Source organism: Heterodontus francisci, chromosome 35, assembly GCF_036365525.1.
Source record: "Heterodontus francisci isolate sHetFra1 chromosome 35, sHetFra1.hap1, whole genome shotgun sequence".
Taxonomy (NCBI): domain Eukaryota; kingdom Metazoa; phylum Chordata; class Chondrichthyes; order Heterodontiformes; family Heterodontidae; genus Heterodontus; species Heterodontus francisci.
In genome coordinates, this window is record NC_090405.1 from 20,347,878 (window position 1) to 20,363,104 (window position 15,227).

Consider the following 15,227-nt stretch of genomic DNA (forward strand, 5'->3'; position numbering starts at 1 on the left):
ATTACTAATTAGAAAGTGCTGTTTGGACAGAGTGTAAAGCTGTGAGTTGATGTGTGATGGACTTCACTGACTAGGGGAAGGAGGTGCTCTTTGGTCTCTTCTCTTCTGCCTTTTCAGCCTCCATGGTACAGGGGAAGAAGCTGATCGGTGAGTAACTGGTAAATTATTCTACTTATTACACTTATTACACGAGCAATAATGAGTTTGTAAAGCTAAGTAATGGCAGGGCAGCTCGAAAAGTAAAAGTTCGAAATTGGGGGAAGGCAAATTTTACAAAACTGAGAGGTGATTTGGTGGATGTGGACTGGATACAACTACTTGAAGGAAACCCAAAGATGTTTTATCAGTCCATTAAGAGCAAGAGGATAACTAAGGAAAGGGTATGGCCGATCAAAGATGTACAAGGGAACTTCTGTGTGGATCCAGAAGATGTGGGCGGGGTTCTTCATGAGTTTTTTGTCTCTGCCTTCACAAAGGAGAGGGATGATGCAGACATTGTAGTAAAAGAAGAGGAGTGTGAAATATTAGATACGATAAGCATAATGAGATTGGAAGTACTAGAGGGTCTGAAATCCTTCAAAATGAATAAATCACCAGGGCCAGATGGTTTGCATCTGAGGTTGTTAAAGGAAGCCAGGGAGGAAATAGTGGATGCGCTGAGGATCATCTTCAAATCCTCACTGGATTTGGGGGAGGTGCCGGAGGATTGGAGGTCTGCGAACGTTTTACTATTATTTAAAAAGGATGTGAGGGATAGGCCAAATAATTATAGGCCGGTCAGTCTGACCTCGGTGGTGGGTAAATTATTAGAATCAATTCTGAGGGACAGGATAAACTGCCACTTAGAAAGATATATATTAATCAGGGATAGTCAGCATGGATTTGTTAAGGGAAGGTCATGTCTCATTAACTTGATTGAGTTTTTTGAGGAAGTAACAAGGAACATTGATGAGGATAGTGCGGTGGATGTGGTTTACACGGATTTTAGTAAGGCATTTGATAAGGTCCCACATGGCAGACTGGTCAGTAAAATGAAAGCCCATGGGATACAGGGGAATGTGGCAGGTTGGATCCAAAATTGACTCAGTGGCAGGAAACAAAGGATAGTAGTCAACGGATGTTTTTGCGAATGGAAAGCGGTTTTTAGTGGCGTTCCACAGGGCTCAGTGTTGGGTCCCTTGCTGTTTGTGGTATATATTAATTATTTGGAATTAAATGTGGGAGCTATGATTGGGAAATTTGCTGATGACACAAAAATTGGCCGTGTAATTGATAGTGAGGAGGATAGCTGAAGACTTCAGAATGATATGAATGGATTAGTTGAGTGGGCGGAAAAATGGCAAATGGAATTCAATCTGGAGAGTGTGAGGTAATGCATTTGGGGAGGGCAAACAAAGCAAGGGAATACACAATAAACGGGAAGATATTGAGAGGGGTAGAAGAAGTGAGAGACTCTGGAGTGCATGTCCACAGGTCCCTGAAAGTGACAGGACAGGTAGATAGAGTGGTGAAGAAGGCATATGGAATGCTTTCCTTTATTGGTCGACAAAAGCAGGGATGTAATGCGAGAACTGTTTAAAACGGTGGTTTGGCCACAGCTGGAGTATTGCGTACAGTTCTGGTCATCACATCACAGAAAGGACATAATTGCTGTGGAGAGAGTACAGAGGAGATTTACAAGAATGATACTGTGGGTGGCTCTGAAAAGAACCTTTGGGTATTTGATAAAATCCTGGCAGATTGCCTTGGTTTTGGTGCCCGGAGCGCTGGTTTTCTTGGGCAGCAGCATGGCCTAGATATTAGGCAGCACACAGCGCTGAGTGATGGTCACCCCACCCAGCAGCTTGGTGAGCTCCTCATCATTCTGGACGGCCAGCAGCAGGTGTCTGAGGATGTTGCGGGTCTTCTTCTTGTCCCGGGCCGCGTTGCCGGCCAGCTCGAGGATTTCAGTGGTCAGATACTTGAGCACAGCAGCCAGATAGACCGGGGCTCCGGCACCCACACGCTCAGCATAGTTGCCCTTTCTCAGGAGCCTGTGAACACGGCCCACCGGGAACTGCAGTCCAGCCCGGAAGGAGCGAGACTTGGCCTTGGACCGAGCTTTCCCGCTGGTCTTTCCTCTTCCAGACTTTTCTTTTCCAAAAATATACTTGAGGACATTCCGTGCAGACCACTGCCTGATGGATTGGTGGTCAAAGGTGTTTTTCCACACAAACAGTTCCACGAAGGCACAGTCCAACTGGATGGAGCGTTCCGTGGCAATGTCACCAGATCGATCCTTCGCAACACCGGGGTCAGATAGCACCTCAGCAAGTAGTGACACTTGGTGTTTGCATACTGGGGCTCTGCGCACAGCTTGATGCAGCCACATACTAAGGTGGCCATCAGGTTGAGGGTGACGTTGAGTACATTTTTTCGCCTTTATCCAGAGGTTTGAACATCGTGTCCCTCCAGACCTGGTCCATTTTGCGTCTTCAGATAAAGCGGGACATGGCTCGGGTGATCGCCACAGCACAGGAGTGGGGTATGGGCCAGACCTGTGCCACTTACAGCAACAACGTGAGCACCTTGCACCTGATGACCAGGTTCTTACCCATAATAGAGAGCGATCGCTGCTCCCACTTGCTCAGTTTATGTTGTACCCTGGCTACTCGCTCCTCCCAGGTTTTGGTGCACGTCCCGGCCCTTACAAACCATATCCCCAGCACCTACAGGTAGTCTGACCTGACAGTGAAGGGGTCAAAGGATCGGTCAGCCAAGTTTCCAAGGAACATGGCCTCGCTCTTGCCATGGTTAACATTGGCTCCCGAATCCAGTTTGAACTGGTCACAGATGCTCATCAGTCTGTGAATGGACAGCGGATCCGATCAGAATACAGCAACATCATCCATGTACAGGGAGGCTTTGACCTGAGTGACTCCACTGCCTGGGATTGTCACCCCTCTTATGCTCGCATCCTTCCTAATAGACTCAGCAAAGAGTTCGATACAGCAAACACACAAGGCAGGGGAAAGAGGACAGCCCTGTCTGACTCCAGATTTGATTGGAAACTTTCTGATTCCCACCCAATTTTTTGGACTGTACTACTGATGTTTGTGGAGAGCAGTTGGATCCAATTGCAGATTCCCTCCCCAAACCCCATTTTGGAAAGCACGTCCATCATGTATGTGTGCGATATCCTGTCAAAAGCCTTCTCCTGGTCCAGGCTGATGAGGCAGGTGTCCACCCTCCTGACCCGTACATCGGTGATCGTATCCCTGAGTAGCACGACACTATCAGAGATCTTCCTGCTGGGTACAGTACAGGTCTGGTCAGGGTGAATCACCAACTCCAGAGCAGACTTGACTCGACTGGCGATGACTTTGGACAGAACCTTGTAGTCTACATTAAGCAGTGAGATGGGCCGCCAATTTCTGATTTCTGCCCTCTCCCCCTTCTGCTTGTAGATGAGGGTGATGATGCCTTTCCTCATGGATTCTGACATGCTGCTGGCCAGGAGCATACTCTCGTACACTTCCAACAGGTCTGGGCTGACCCAGTACCACAGGGCCGAATACAACTCAACTGGTAAGCCGTCGCTTCCGGGAGCTTTCTTCATCTCAAAAGACTTGATGGCCTTTGTCAGCTTGTCCAGAGTTAGCGGTTTGTCCAGATTCTCCTGCATGCTGTCATCTAAGACCTCTGTGATAGATGACAGGAAGGACTGGGAGGACATGCTGTCCATGGACTTCACGTCTTACAGCCCAGCATTCAAGGATTTGCTAATCCTCAGTATGTCGGAGTGTGAAGTTGTGACCGAGCCATCCTCTTCCTTCAGGCTGCTGATCACAGAGCTCTCTCTGTGTACCTTTTGGAAGAAGAAACGCGAGCACGTCTCATCCTGCTCAATGGAGCGGACTCTGGACCGGAAGATGATCTTGGAGGCCTCCGTGGCAAAGAGCGTGGCCTGCTGGCTCTTCACCTCTTGGAAGTCCTCCTTGACCTCGACCCCCATCGACTGCAGCCAGAGCAGATTTTGCATTCTTTTCTGGAGTTGGGACATTTCCCTCTGTCTCTCTCTCCCTCTGAACACCTTTGGAGATAAAGAACCTCTTGATGTTCTCCTTGATCACTTCCCACCAGTTCACCGGATACTCAAAGAGGGTCTCACTGTTCTCCAACTTTTTCAATCTCTTTTGAGTTCCTCAATGTTCTCTGGGGTTAGCAGTGTAGCATTGAGCTTCCATGTCCCCCTGCCAACCCGCTGGTCATCCTGTAAGTGACAGTCAACCAGTAAGAGGCAGTGGTCGGAGAAGAACACCGGCTTGACGTCGATGGATCTGACCGTGAAAGCAGGGGACACATACAGGAAGTCAATCCTGGAACGGGCAGAACCGTCCGATCTTGACCAGGTGTATCTACGCTGCTCTCTGTCTGCAGGTTTGCTGAAGACATTGTGCAGTTTGGCATTTTATACTGTTTCCTTTAAGAATCTGTGCGGAGCGTCCAGTTTTCTGTCGTCACTGCCAGATCGTCCAGCTGCATCAATGATGCAGTTGAAGTCACCTCCAAGAATGACCGGCCTGGATGTCGCCAGCAGCAGTGTGAGCTGCTGGAGGATGGTCAGCCGCTCACTGTATTGGACCGGGGCATATACGTTGCTTAAATGGAGCAGAGCATTGTTGTACATTACATCTGCTACGAGAAGGCGACCGCCCACCAGCATCTTAACTTCAGAGATGGTTAAATTGCCTTCCCGCAGCAGAATCCCCAGGCCGGAGCAACAGGAATCATTTCCCCTGGACCAGATCGAGGTCCCATGGGATCACCATCGTGACCATTGCCTGTAAGTGCTGCGGTGCAGGATTCCACACTCCTGACAAAACAGTACGCCGGCTTTGACCTTTGCGAAGTCATCCAAGGTTGAAACACAGCACGTGGTGGATTTAACACAATGCATGTTAATCGAAGCAATCTTTATATCCACTATAAAGTTGGGTGTTGCTTCCCACACCAGGTGTCCTTGCTAGTCCCAGTCCTTGAGTATGTTCCTGCATACCCATAGTGTACGCAAGCTGTTTCACATTCGTTGAGCCCAGAAACCCCTCATGGTTATTCATGAGGGTTTTGTTCCACTGGGGTGACATCGGCGGGTGGGGGGGCGGGTCTTGTAGGCAGCAAGGCTTGGGTTGCCCTCTATTGTTGGTGTCTTTCCCCTCGGTCCCTCCTCGAAGACATCACTGTTCCTGACTTCCCGGAGCTGGAGCTGGAGTGCGCAGGACACTTTGCTGCTCTCGGTCTCCCGGAGCTGGGGTGCACTGAGCATCTCCTTGGGTTCCATGCTTTTGGTTTGGGGTGCGCTGGGCGTGTCACAGCTTCCAGTGCCCCGGAGCTGGTGGGCTTTATCTTCCAGCTCCTTTGAGTTCTGCTGCTTCTTTTGGAGGTGCCATCGTTCTGGCCCTTCCTCATCCAGTGAGGAGGAGCTGCTGTAGTCTGTCTCAGACGGTAGCCTCCTCTTGCCACTGGTTTGGGTGTTGACCTGTTCTTTTTTTGGAGCTTTTTTCTTTGTGGTCTTCCTTTGTACCACCTGCCACTGACCTGTTTGTCCATCTGCTGCCTCCTCCTCCATTAATTCTGTCTGTGGAGGAGGAGTTTCCAGGCACGGAGTAGGTGTTGGGTCACTGGTTGCAGCTGCCTCCTCTTTCTTCTCTTTCTCAGATAGACTTTCATCGCTGTGGGGAGGATTGCTTGTTTCCCTCCCAGCACCAGACATGTTCACCATTCCTTAACCCAGCCTTTCCTTGGTCCTTGCTGTCTGAGCATAACTGAGGCAGTGTTTGGGGCAGGTTTTGTAGAGGCGGCCTGCCCCACCTCACAGGTTGCAGTACTTACTCTGTTTACAGTCCTTGGTCTGATGGCCTTCCTTCTTGCAGTTCTTGCAGACGACTGTGCTGCAGTTAGCTGCTACGTGACCAGATTTGCCGCAGGTACGACAAACTCTGGGCTGCTCCGCATAGACCATGAAGCCTCGACTTCCCCCGAAAGCGAAGCTGGAGGGAGGATGGATGATGGCTCCGTTGGCATCGACCTTCAAGGTCACCTTGACCTGCCGCTAGCTGTTCCAAATCCCAAATGGGTCCTTGACATCAGTGCTGCCGCCGGCCACCTCAACATACCTGGTGAGGAAGGTGAGTACATCCATGACAGGAACATGGGGGTTGTAGAGGTGGCTTCTCACCACCCGGTCACGTTAAAATATCCACAGCTGGGGAAGTCCTGCAGGCAGAAGATGTTCGCAGCTTGGAATCCACAGCAATCAATAAGGATTTTCTTAATGAAGAAGGTACGATCAACCGGTGCATCTCCATCATTATCCTTCACTGCCACCCGAACGGTGTTACACACTCCCTGGCCTGAAGTTACAGAATTGGTTACAGCCATTTTACTCAAAAACTTACCTGAGACAGGATCATGGTCTCTCCCCTGCTCCTCTTCCAGACATTTCCACAATCTCACAAATACTTTCACAAAGAGTGAAGAATTCCTCCTGCACTTCCCTGCTTTACCTTCTGGAGGAATACAGTCCGGCTACTTCTGATTGGTTACTGTCTGCTGAATCTCATTGGCTGGTTCCTGTCACCAATCAGGTAGCTGCTATTCCGCCGATCATCAAAGAGCAATGAGAAAATGGGGTGGAGATTGACAGCGGCAAATTGTCAGAGCTGAAACCCATTCACAAATTTGAAAAGCCCGCCAAAATATTTGCTTAACAAGAAACAGCTGAAATATAATAAATAATATCGTCTCAAGAGGAAAATGTATTTCACTCTCTCCTGATATTGTGTTTCTCCTCATTGTCCGTCACAGATACCAGACTTACTTTCCTTCCGGGAGCGGAGCGGAGAAGAGTGGACCTGTGGGGAGAACGCCGAGAGCAGAACCAATAAATTGAGCACAAGGATCGCGGCCCAGTCACTCACCTTCCGGGAGAGGACTGGACCTGAGGGGAGAACACCGAGAGTGGAGCCGATAAATTGAGCCTGAGGATCGCGGCCTTGTCACTCACCTTCCGGGAGAGGAGCGGAGAGCAGTCCAGGCACGCCGGAGTTTGAAAACAAAGTGAGCAGTGATGTCATAGGAAGGCTGCAAGGTGATTGGTTGGTGAGTATCTGCTGTTAGGGAGTTACTCTAAATAGCTGGGTCAGTAACTAAAAGTAAAGGGAAAGGTCTACAGTTTTTTCAATAAAGGAGGTCGTGTTTTTTGGGGGAGAATCAAGGTCCCTAGTGTAAATAATTTTAATTTTTGGGTAATTTAAGGGGATAAATTAAGGGTAAGTCATGGCAGGGCAGCTGAGCAATGTGGAGTGATCCTCCTGTGCAATGTGGGAAGTCAGGGACACTTCCAGTGTCCAGGGCGAACACGTGTGCAGGAAGTGTCTCCAGCTGCAGCTACTCGAAATCCACGTTTTGGATCTGGAGCGGCGGCTGGAGATACTGTGGAGCATCCGCGAGGCTGAGATCATTGTGGATAGCACATTTAGGGAGGTGGTCACACCGCAGGTAAAGACTGCTCAGGTAGAAAGGGAATGGGTGACCACCAGGCAGAGTAGAAGAACTAGGCAGGTAGTGAAGGAGTCCCCTGGATCCATCTCGCTTTCTAACAGATTTTCTACTTTGAATACTGTTAGGGGAAATAGCTTCTCAGGGGAATGCAGCAAGAACCAAGTCTGTGGCACCACAGGTGGATCAGCTGCACAGGAGGGGCGGAAAAGGAGTAGAAGAGCTATAGTGATAGGGGATTCTATCGTAAGAGGTACAGATAGGCATTTCTGTGGCTGCAAACGTGACTCCAGGATGGTATGTTGCCTCCCTGGTGCTAGGGTCAAGGATGTCACAGAGTGGCTGCAGGACAAGGGGGAGGGTGAACAGTCAGAGGTCATGGTACACATTGGCACCAATGACATAGGAAGAAAGAGGGATGAGGTCCTGCAACCAGAATTTAGGGAGCGAGATAGCAGATTAAAAAGCAGGACCTCAAAGGTTGTAATCTCTGGATTACTCCCAATGCCACATGCTAATGAGTATAGGAATAAGAGGGTAGAGCAGATGAATGCATGGCTGAGGATATGGTGCAGGAGGGAGGGCCTTAGTTTCCTCGACCACTGGGTCTGTTTCTGGCAAAGGTGGGACCTGTACAAGTTGGACGGGTTGCACCTGAACTGGAACGGACCAACATACTTGCTGAGAGGTTTGCCAGTGCTGTTTTGGGGGGTAGGCGGGGTTTAAACTAATTTGGCAGGGGGGTCGGATACAGAGTGGAGGTACAGTAGGGGGTTAAACACAGTCAAATTTAAAAGAGAAACTGAGTCAGTCTGGAAGGCAGAGCAAATAAAGACCTGTTATGGCACAAGTGAAAAATGCAAGGCTGGATTGCATCTATTTTAATGAAAGGAGTCTTAGTAATAAGGCAGATGAATTGAGGGCGATGATTAGCACATGGGATTATGATCTTATTCCTATCACAGAGACATGGTTGAGGGAGGGGCTGGACTGGCAGCTCAGTATTCCAGGGTACAGAATCTACAGGCAAGACAGGTGAGGGGGTAAAAGAGGAGGTGGCATTGCACTGTTGATCAAGGAGTCAATTACTGCAGTAAGGAAGGATGATATCTTAGAAATTCCTCAAATGAGGCCATATGGGTAGAACTTAAAAACAAAAAGGGGACAATCACTTGGCTGGGAGTGTACTACAGGCCTCTAAACAGACAGGAAGAGATAGAGGAGAAAATATGTAGGCAAATCTCAGAGAGGTGGAAGAATCTTCTTCTTCTTTGGCCTCCTTGTCTCGAGAGACAATGGGTAAGCACCATTGGTGGTCAGTGGTTTGTGAAGCAGCGCCTGGAGTGGCTATAAAGGCCAATTCTAGAGTGATAGACTCTTCCACAGGTGCTGCAGATAAAATTGGTTGTCAGGGCTGTTACACAGTTGGCTCTCCCCTTGCGCTTCTGTCTTTTTTCCTGCCAACTGCGAAGTCTCTTCGACTCGCCACACTTTAGCCCCACCTTTATGGCTGCCCGCCAGCTCTGGCGATCACTGGCAACTGACTCCCACGACTTGTGATCAATGTCACAGGACTTCATATCGCGTTTGCAGACGTCTTTTAAGCGAAGACATGGACGGCCGGTGGGTCTGATACCAGTGATGAGCTCGCTGTACAATGTGTCCTTGGGGATCCTGCCATCTTCCATGTGCACACATGGCCAAGCCATCTCAAGTGCCACTGGCTCACTAGGGTGTATATGCTGGGGATGTGTTGGCGATACGGTCCTGCCACTTGATGCCAAGGATTCTCCGGAGGCTGCGAAGATGGAATGAATTGAGACGTCGCTCTTGGCTGACATACGTTGTCCAGGCCTCACTGCCGTAGAGCAAGGTACTTAGTCACAGGCTTGATACACTTGGACTTTTGTGTTCCGTGTCAGTGCGCCATTTTCCCACACTCTCTTGGCCAGTCTGGACATAGCAGTGGAAGCCTTTCCCATGCACTTGTTGATTTCTGCATCGAGAGACAGGTTACTGGTGATAGGTGAGCCTAGGTAGGTGAACTCTTGAACCACTTCCAGAGCGTGGTCGCCGATATTGATGGATGGAGCATTTCTGACGTCCTGTCCCATGATGTTCTTTTTCTTGAGGCTGATGGTTAGGCCATATTCGTTGCAGGCAGCCGCAAACCTGTCGATGAGACTCTGCAGCCACTCTTCAGTGTGAGATATTAATGCAGCATCGTCAGCAAAGAGGAGTTCCCTGATGAGGACTTTCCGTACTTTGGTCTTCGCTTTTAGACGGGCAACCTGCCACCTGATCTTGTGTGGAGGAAAATTCCTTCTTCTGAAGGGTTGAACGTATGTGAGAGCAGCAGGGAGAAGAAGACCCCAAACAATGTAGGTGCGAGAACACAGCCCTGTTTCATGCCACTCAGGATAGGAAAGGGGTCTGATGAGGTGCCGTTATGCTAAATTGTGCCTTTCATATTGTCATGGAATGAGGTGATGATACTTAGTAGCTTTGGTGGACATCCAATCTTTTCTCGTAGTCCGAAGAGATCACGTCTGCTGACGAGGTCAAAGGCTTTGGTGAGATCTATAAAAGCAACGTAGAGGGGCATCTGTTGTTCACGGCATTTCTCCTGTAGCTGGTAAAGGGAGAACAGCATGTCAATGTTGGATCTCTCTGCTCGAAAGCTACACTGTGCCTCAGGGTAGACACGCTCAGCCAGCTTCTGGAGCCTGTTTAAAGTGACTCGAGTGAAGACTTTCCCCAATATCCTGAACAGGGAGATTCCACGGTAATTGTTGCAGTCACCGCGGTCACCCTTGTTCTTATAGAGGGTGATGATATTGCCATCGCGCATGTCCTGTGGTACTGCTCCCTCGTCCCAGCACAGGCAAAACAGTCCGTAGAGTGCTGGAAGTATAGCAGGCTTGGTAGTCTTGATTATTTCAGGGGTAATGCTGTGCTTCCCAGGTGCTTTTCTGCTGGCTAGAGAATGAATGGCATCACTGAGTTCCGATTTTGTTGGCTGTCCGTCCAGCTCATCCATGACTGGCAGAGACTGGGCTGCATTGAGGGCGGTCTCAGTGACAACATTTTCCCTGGAGTACAGTTCTCGGTAGTGCTCCACCCAGCAGTCCATTGACTTCCGTTGGTCAGTGATTATGTCCCCTGATTTAGATTTGAGGGGGGCGATCTCCTTGATGGTTGGCCCAAAAGCTCTCTTATTGCCATCATACATTCCTCTGATGTTTCCGGTGTCAGAGGCCAGCTGAATATGACTGCATAGGTGTTGCCAGTAGTCATTTGCACAGTGCCTGGCTTTTCTTTGTGCAGCGCTTCTTGGCTGCTTTAAGAGCTACGGATGTTAACTCGCTGGGGGCTTTCTTGTAGTTCAACAGTGCAATGCGCTTAGCGGCTATGACAGATTCCAGCTCTTCAAAGTTTGATTGAAACCAGTCTGCATTCTGCTTCACACGTTTGCCATAGGTGATCATAGCTGAGTCATAGATGGCATCTCTGATGTGGGCCCACTTGGTCTCTGCATCCCCTGTAGGAGTGTTTTGAAGGACTTTATCAAGTGAATTTAGAAACTTACGTAACAGCTGTGGATAAGAAATTCTGCTAGTGTTGATGCGCGGGCGGCCCTTCCGCTTGGAGTGATGCAGCTTCTTTGGTTTGAGTCTAACCTTGCTGCATACCACACACTGCACACCACACACATCCTTGTCCACTCAACACAGTATTAGACTGGCAGTCAAGTAGCTTGTCTGCAGCTTGCTGTGAAATGGCATGAGACTGACATCTCTTGGTGTGAAATAGAACTGCAAGAGGGAAATTGATTGATAATAAAAAGCTCGGTGGGAATGCCAGCTGTGAGTGGGGTACAAAGGGCCGGATTTTATTTGGTGCACTCCCCCCGAGATTCCGGCCCTGCTCCAATTCTGGTCTTTTGAGCATCGCTGATTTTTATCGCTCCACCGCTGGCAGCTGTGACATCAGCTGTCCAGGCCCGAAGCCCGAGATTTCCCTCCCTGAACTCTCCGCCTCTCGACCTCTCTTCCCTCCTTTAAAACACTCATGGAAGCCGACTTCTGTGACCAAGCTTTTGACCATCTGCTCTAATACGGTCTTGTGTGGCTTGGGGTCCAAATTTGCTTTCCGACACTCCTGTGAAGTGCCATGGGACGCTGTATTACGTTAAAGGTGCTCTATAAATTTACACACAAGTTGTTGTTGTTTTTGGTCTGGAATGTATTGCCTGAGAGAATGGTGGAAGGAGACTCAATCGTAAGGTTGAAAAGGGAATTTTGATAAATAGTTGAAAGGAAATGAAAGAGCTGCCACAGGCACGATGGGCCGCCCTGGTTGTAGATGTCGTCGTCGTCATCCTTCCTTCTATGTGAGATGATGGACTTGCAGCAAATCCATTGGTGATGGGATAGTTTCCCATGGTGCACTTTGTCCGATAGCTGAAGAGGTCAATCTGTGAGAGGCAGGTTCTTCCACAAGTGACACATATGAGGTGGGATTATCAGGTGTCGCTGTTTTCCATGTTGGCACCTGCTGTCAAGCTGCTGTAGTCACTGATCGTCATGGTGACGCACACACCAGTCCAGGGGTAATATCACCATTTCCCTCTGTTGTTGGCCAGTGTCTCCCATGTGTGAAAATCGATGTTTCGGGCCTTCATGTCCTGCTTGCAGGCATCCTTGAAGTGGGGCTTTGGGCATCCAACTGGTCTTCTGTCTCCGGCGACCTCCCCATACAGAATACCCTTGGGAATGTGTCATCTTCCATCCTGCAAATGTGCCTGAGCCAGCAAAGTCACCTCTGCTTGATGAGTGTGAGCATACTTGGGAGATTTGCTTTTGAAAGCATTGTTACATTTGTGATTTTGTCCAGTGTTTATTTGCGCAGTGTCTCACTGTCTTTTGCACAACTGCCTTGGCTAATTTCAAGTCATATAATGTTCTGGCTGCTGGTTTCATGTTGTGCATCAGGTCGGTTCTGCTTTTTGCTTCAATAACAGATGTCATCTCTGCTGAGTAGGTGGGGAAGAGACAGTTGCCCACCTCCTTCTGGAATGTGTCTTTGCAAAGCAGGTGTGGAAAGAGATGCAGTGGTTTTTGTCGAGGTTCATCCCAAGTAGCTCTGTAACACAGGAGTCTGTGCTCTCCGGGCTGTTCCCAGGGATGCAAACCGAGACAAACATCAACTGCTGCTGGAGGACCATCAATTTGGTGATAGACACTCTTTGGTCTGCCCTAAACTTGCTGGTCTTCCAGCGCAAAAAGTTGTCCACGACCGAGTGTTGCAGACTGGCACATTCCAAGGTCCAGGACTACGTGCTGAGGGACGCACTAAAGCTTGGGGTAGCCACTGCAAAGGCTCAATGGGGAAAGACCACTGTGTAAGGTCCCCCCGCCATAGTGAACTGGGCAGCTGGACTCATTGGAAACCCCTCGTGCTGTATACACCAGATATGTGTTTGCTGTAAAATGTCCATGTCAGGTAAAATGGAATGGAAGGGTTGTGAGGCAACTCACTCCTGTATTGAAGAAAACTGATTTCCTTTGCACTTTTTGGAATGTCAACTTGGTGCTGTTTTGAACTGTTGTCTAATGCATTTTTTACAGATTTATATGAATAAAGCATATTTTTAGGAATAAAAACCTGGGGATTCATATGCATAGTTCTTTGAAGGTGGCAGGACACATTGAGAAAGTAGTTAGCAAAGCATATGGGATCTTGGGCTTCATAAATAGAGGTACTGAGTACAAAAGTAGGGAAGTTATGCTGAACCTGTATAAATTTCTAGTTGGGCCACAACCAGAGAATTGCATCCAGTTCTAGTCAACACACTTTTGGAGGGATGTGAGTGTCCTTGAGAGGGTGGAGGAGATTTAACAGAATGGTTCCAGACATGAGGGATTTTAGCTGTAAGGTTAGGTTGGAGAAGCTGGGGTTGTTCTCCTTGCAGCAAAGGAGATTGAGGGGAGATTTGATAGACATGTACAAGATTATAATAAATATGACAGGTTTAGATAACTTACAGGGCTATGGGGATAGAGCGGGGGAATGGGACTGAATGGATTGATTTACATGGGCTTGATGGGCAAAATGACTTCCTGTACTGTAGTGACTCCAGGACTCAATGACTCTCTCTCCTTCTCTCTCTCTCTCTCTCTCTGTCTATCGCTTTACCTCTCTCTGCCTCTCTCTCTCTATCTGTCTTTAGCTGGTCCTCTAACTTTCTATCGCACTCTCTCTCTTTTTTTCACTCTCTCTCTCTCCATTACACACATATTTGTCAATCACATGTCAAAGAAGGAAGCGTAATGAAGGAATGGCTGCGCCCTTGAAAATATTTCCAGCAGAATAGTTAAATGTTTAAAGTTTCTGTAGGGAGTTTGATCTGAGATGGTGAGACACAAGGATGTGAGGTTATGAAAGTCTTCACCAAATGTAAAAGGGAATAATTTTCTTCACTGGTGAACCCAAAGGAACAAATATGGCACAAGAATGAGAAAAGTCAGAGGATTGAGAAACATCCAATGGTTCTTCACATCTACAAGTCAGCAGACCCACAGAAATACAGTAGGTTGAGAGTTCAGATCCAGTGATAGACTGGACAAATATCGAGCCAGTGCTTTATTCTTTATAAACCCAACATCTGTCCACTTGGCTATTGCACCTCGTCTCCATGTATCTGATAATACTGATACTATTTGTATTCCACAGTTGCTTTGAAATCACAGGCAATATAAATGGATTGGGAATGTCAATGGTCAGGAACCATTAATGGATTGGGAAAGTCAATGGACTGGAAAATATCAGTGGATTGGGAAATTCTATAGACTGAGTTATATCAATGGATTGGGACAGTTCAGTACATTGTGAAACATCAATGGATTAGGAAACAGGAATTAAAGGGACAGATGGAGTTCAACCTGGAAAAGTGTGAAGTGATTCATTTTGGAAGGTCGAATTTGAATGCAGAATACAGGCTTAAAGACAGGATGCTTGGGAGTGTGGAGGAACAGAGGGATCTTGGGGTCCATGTCCATAGATCGCTCAAAGTTGCCACCCAAGTTGATAGGGTTGTTAAGAAGGCGTATGGTGTGTTGGCTTTCATTAACAGGGGGATTGAGTTTAAGAGCCGCGAGGTTATGCTGCAGCTCTATAAAGCCCTGGTTAGACCACACTTGGAATATTGTGTTCAGTTCTGGTCGCCTCATTATAGGAAGGATGTGGAAGCTTTAGAGAGGGTGCAGAGGAGATTTACCAGGATGCTGCCTGGACTGGAGGGTATGTTTTACGAAGAAAGGTTGAGGGTGCTAGGGCTTTTCTCATTGGAACGAAGAAGGATGAGAGGTGACTTGATAGAGGGGTACAAGATGATGAGAGGCATAGATAGAGTGGATAGCCAGAGACTTTTTCCCAGGGCAGAAAGGGCTATCACCAGGGGGCATAATTTTAAGGTGATGGAGGAAGGTTTCGGGGAGATGTCAGAGGTAGGTTCTTAATACAGAGAGTGGTGGGTGCACTGCCAGCGGTGGTAGTAGAAGCAGATACATTAGGGACATTTAAGTGACTCTTGGATAGGTACATGGATGATAGTAGAATGAAGGGTATGTAGGTAGTTTGATCTTAGGGTAGGTTAAAGGTTCGGCACAACATCGTGGGCCGACGGG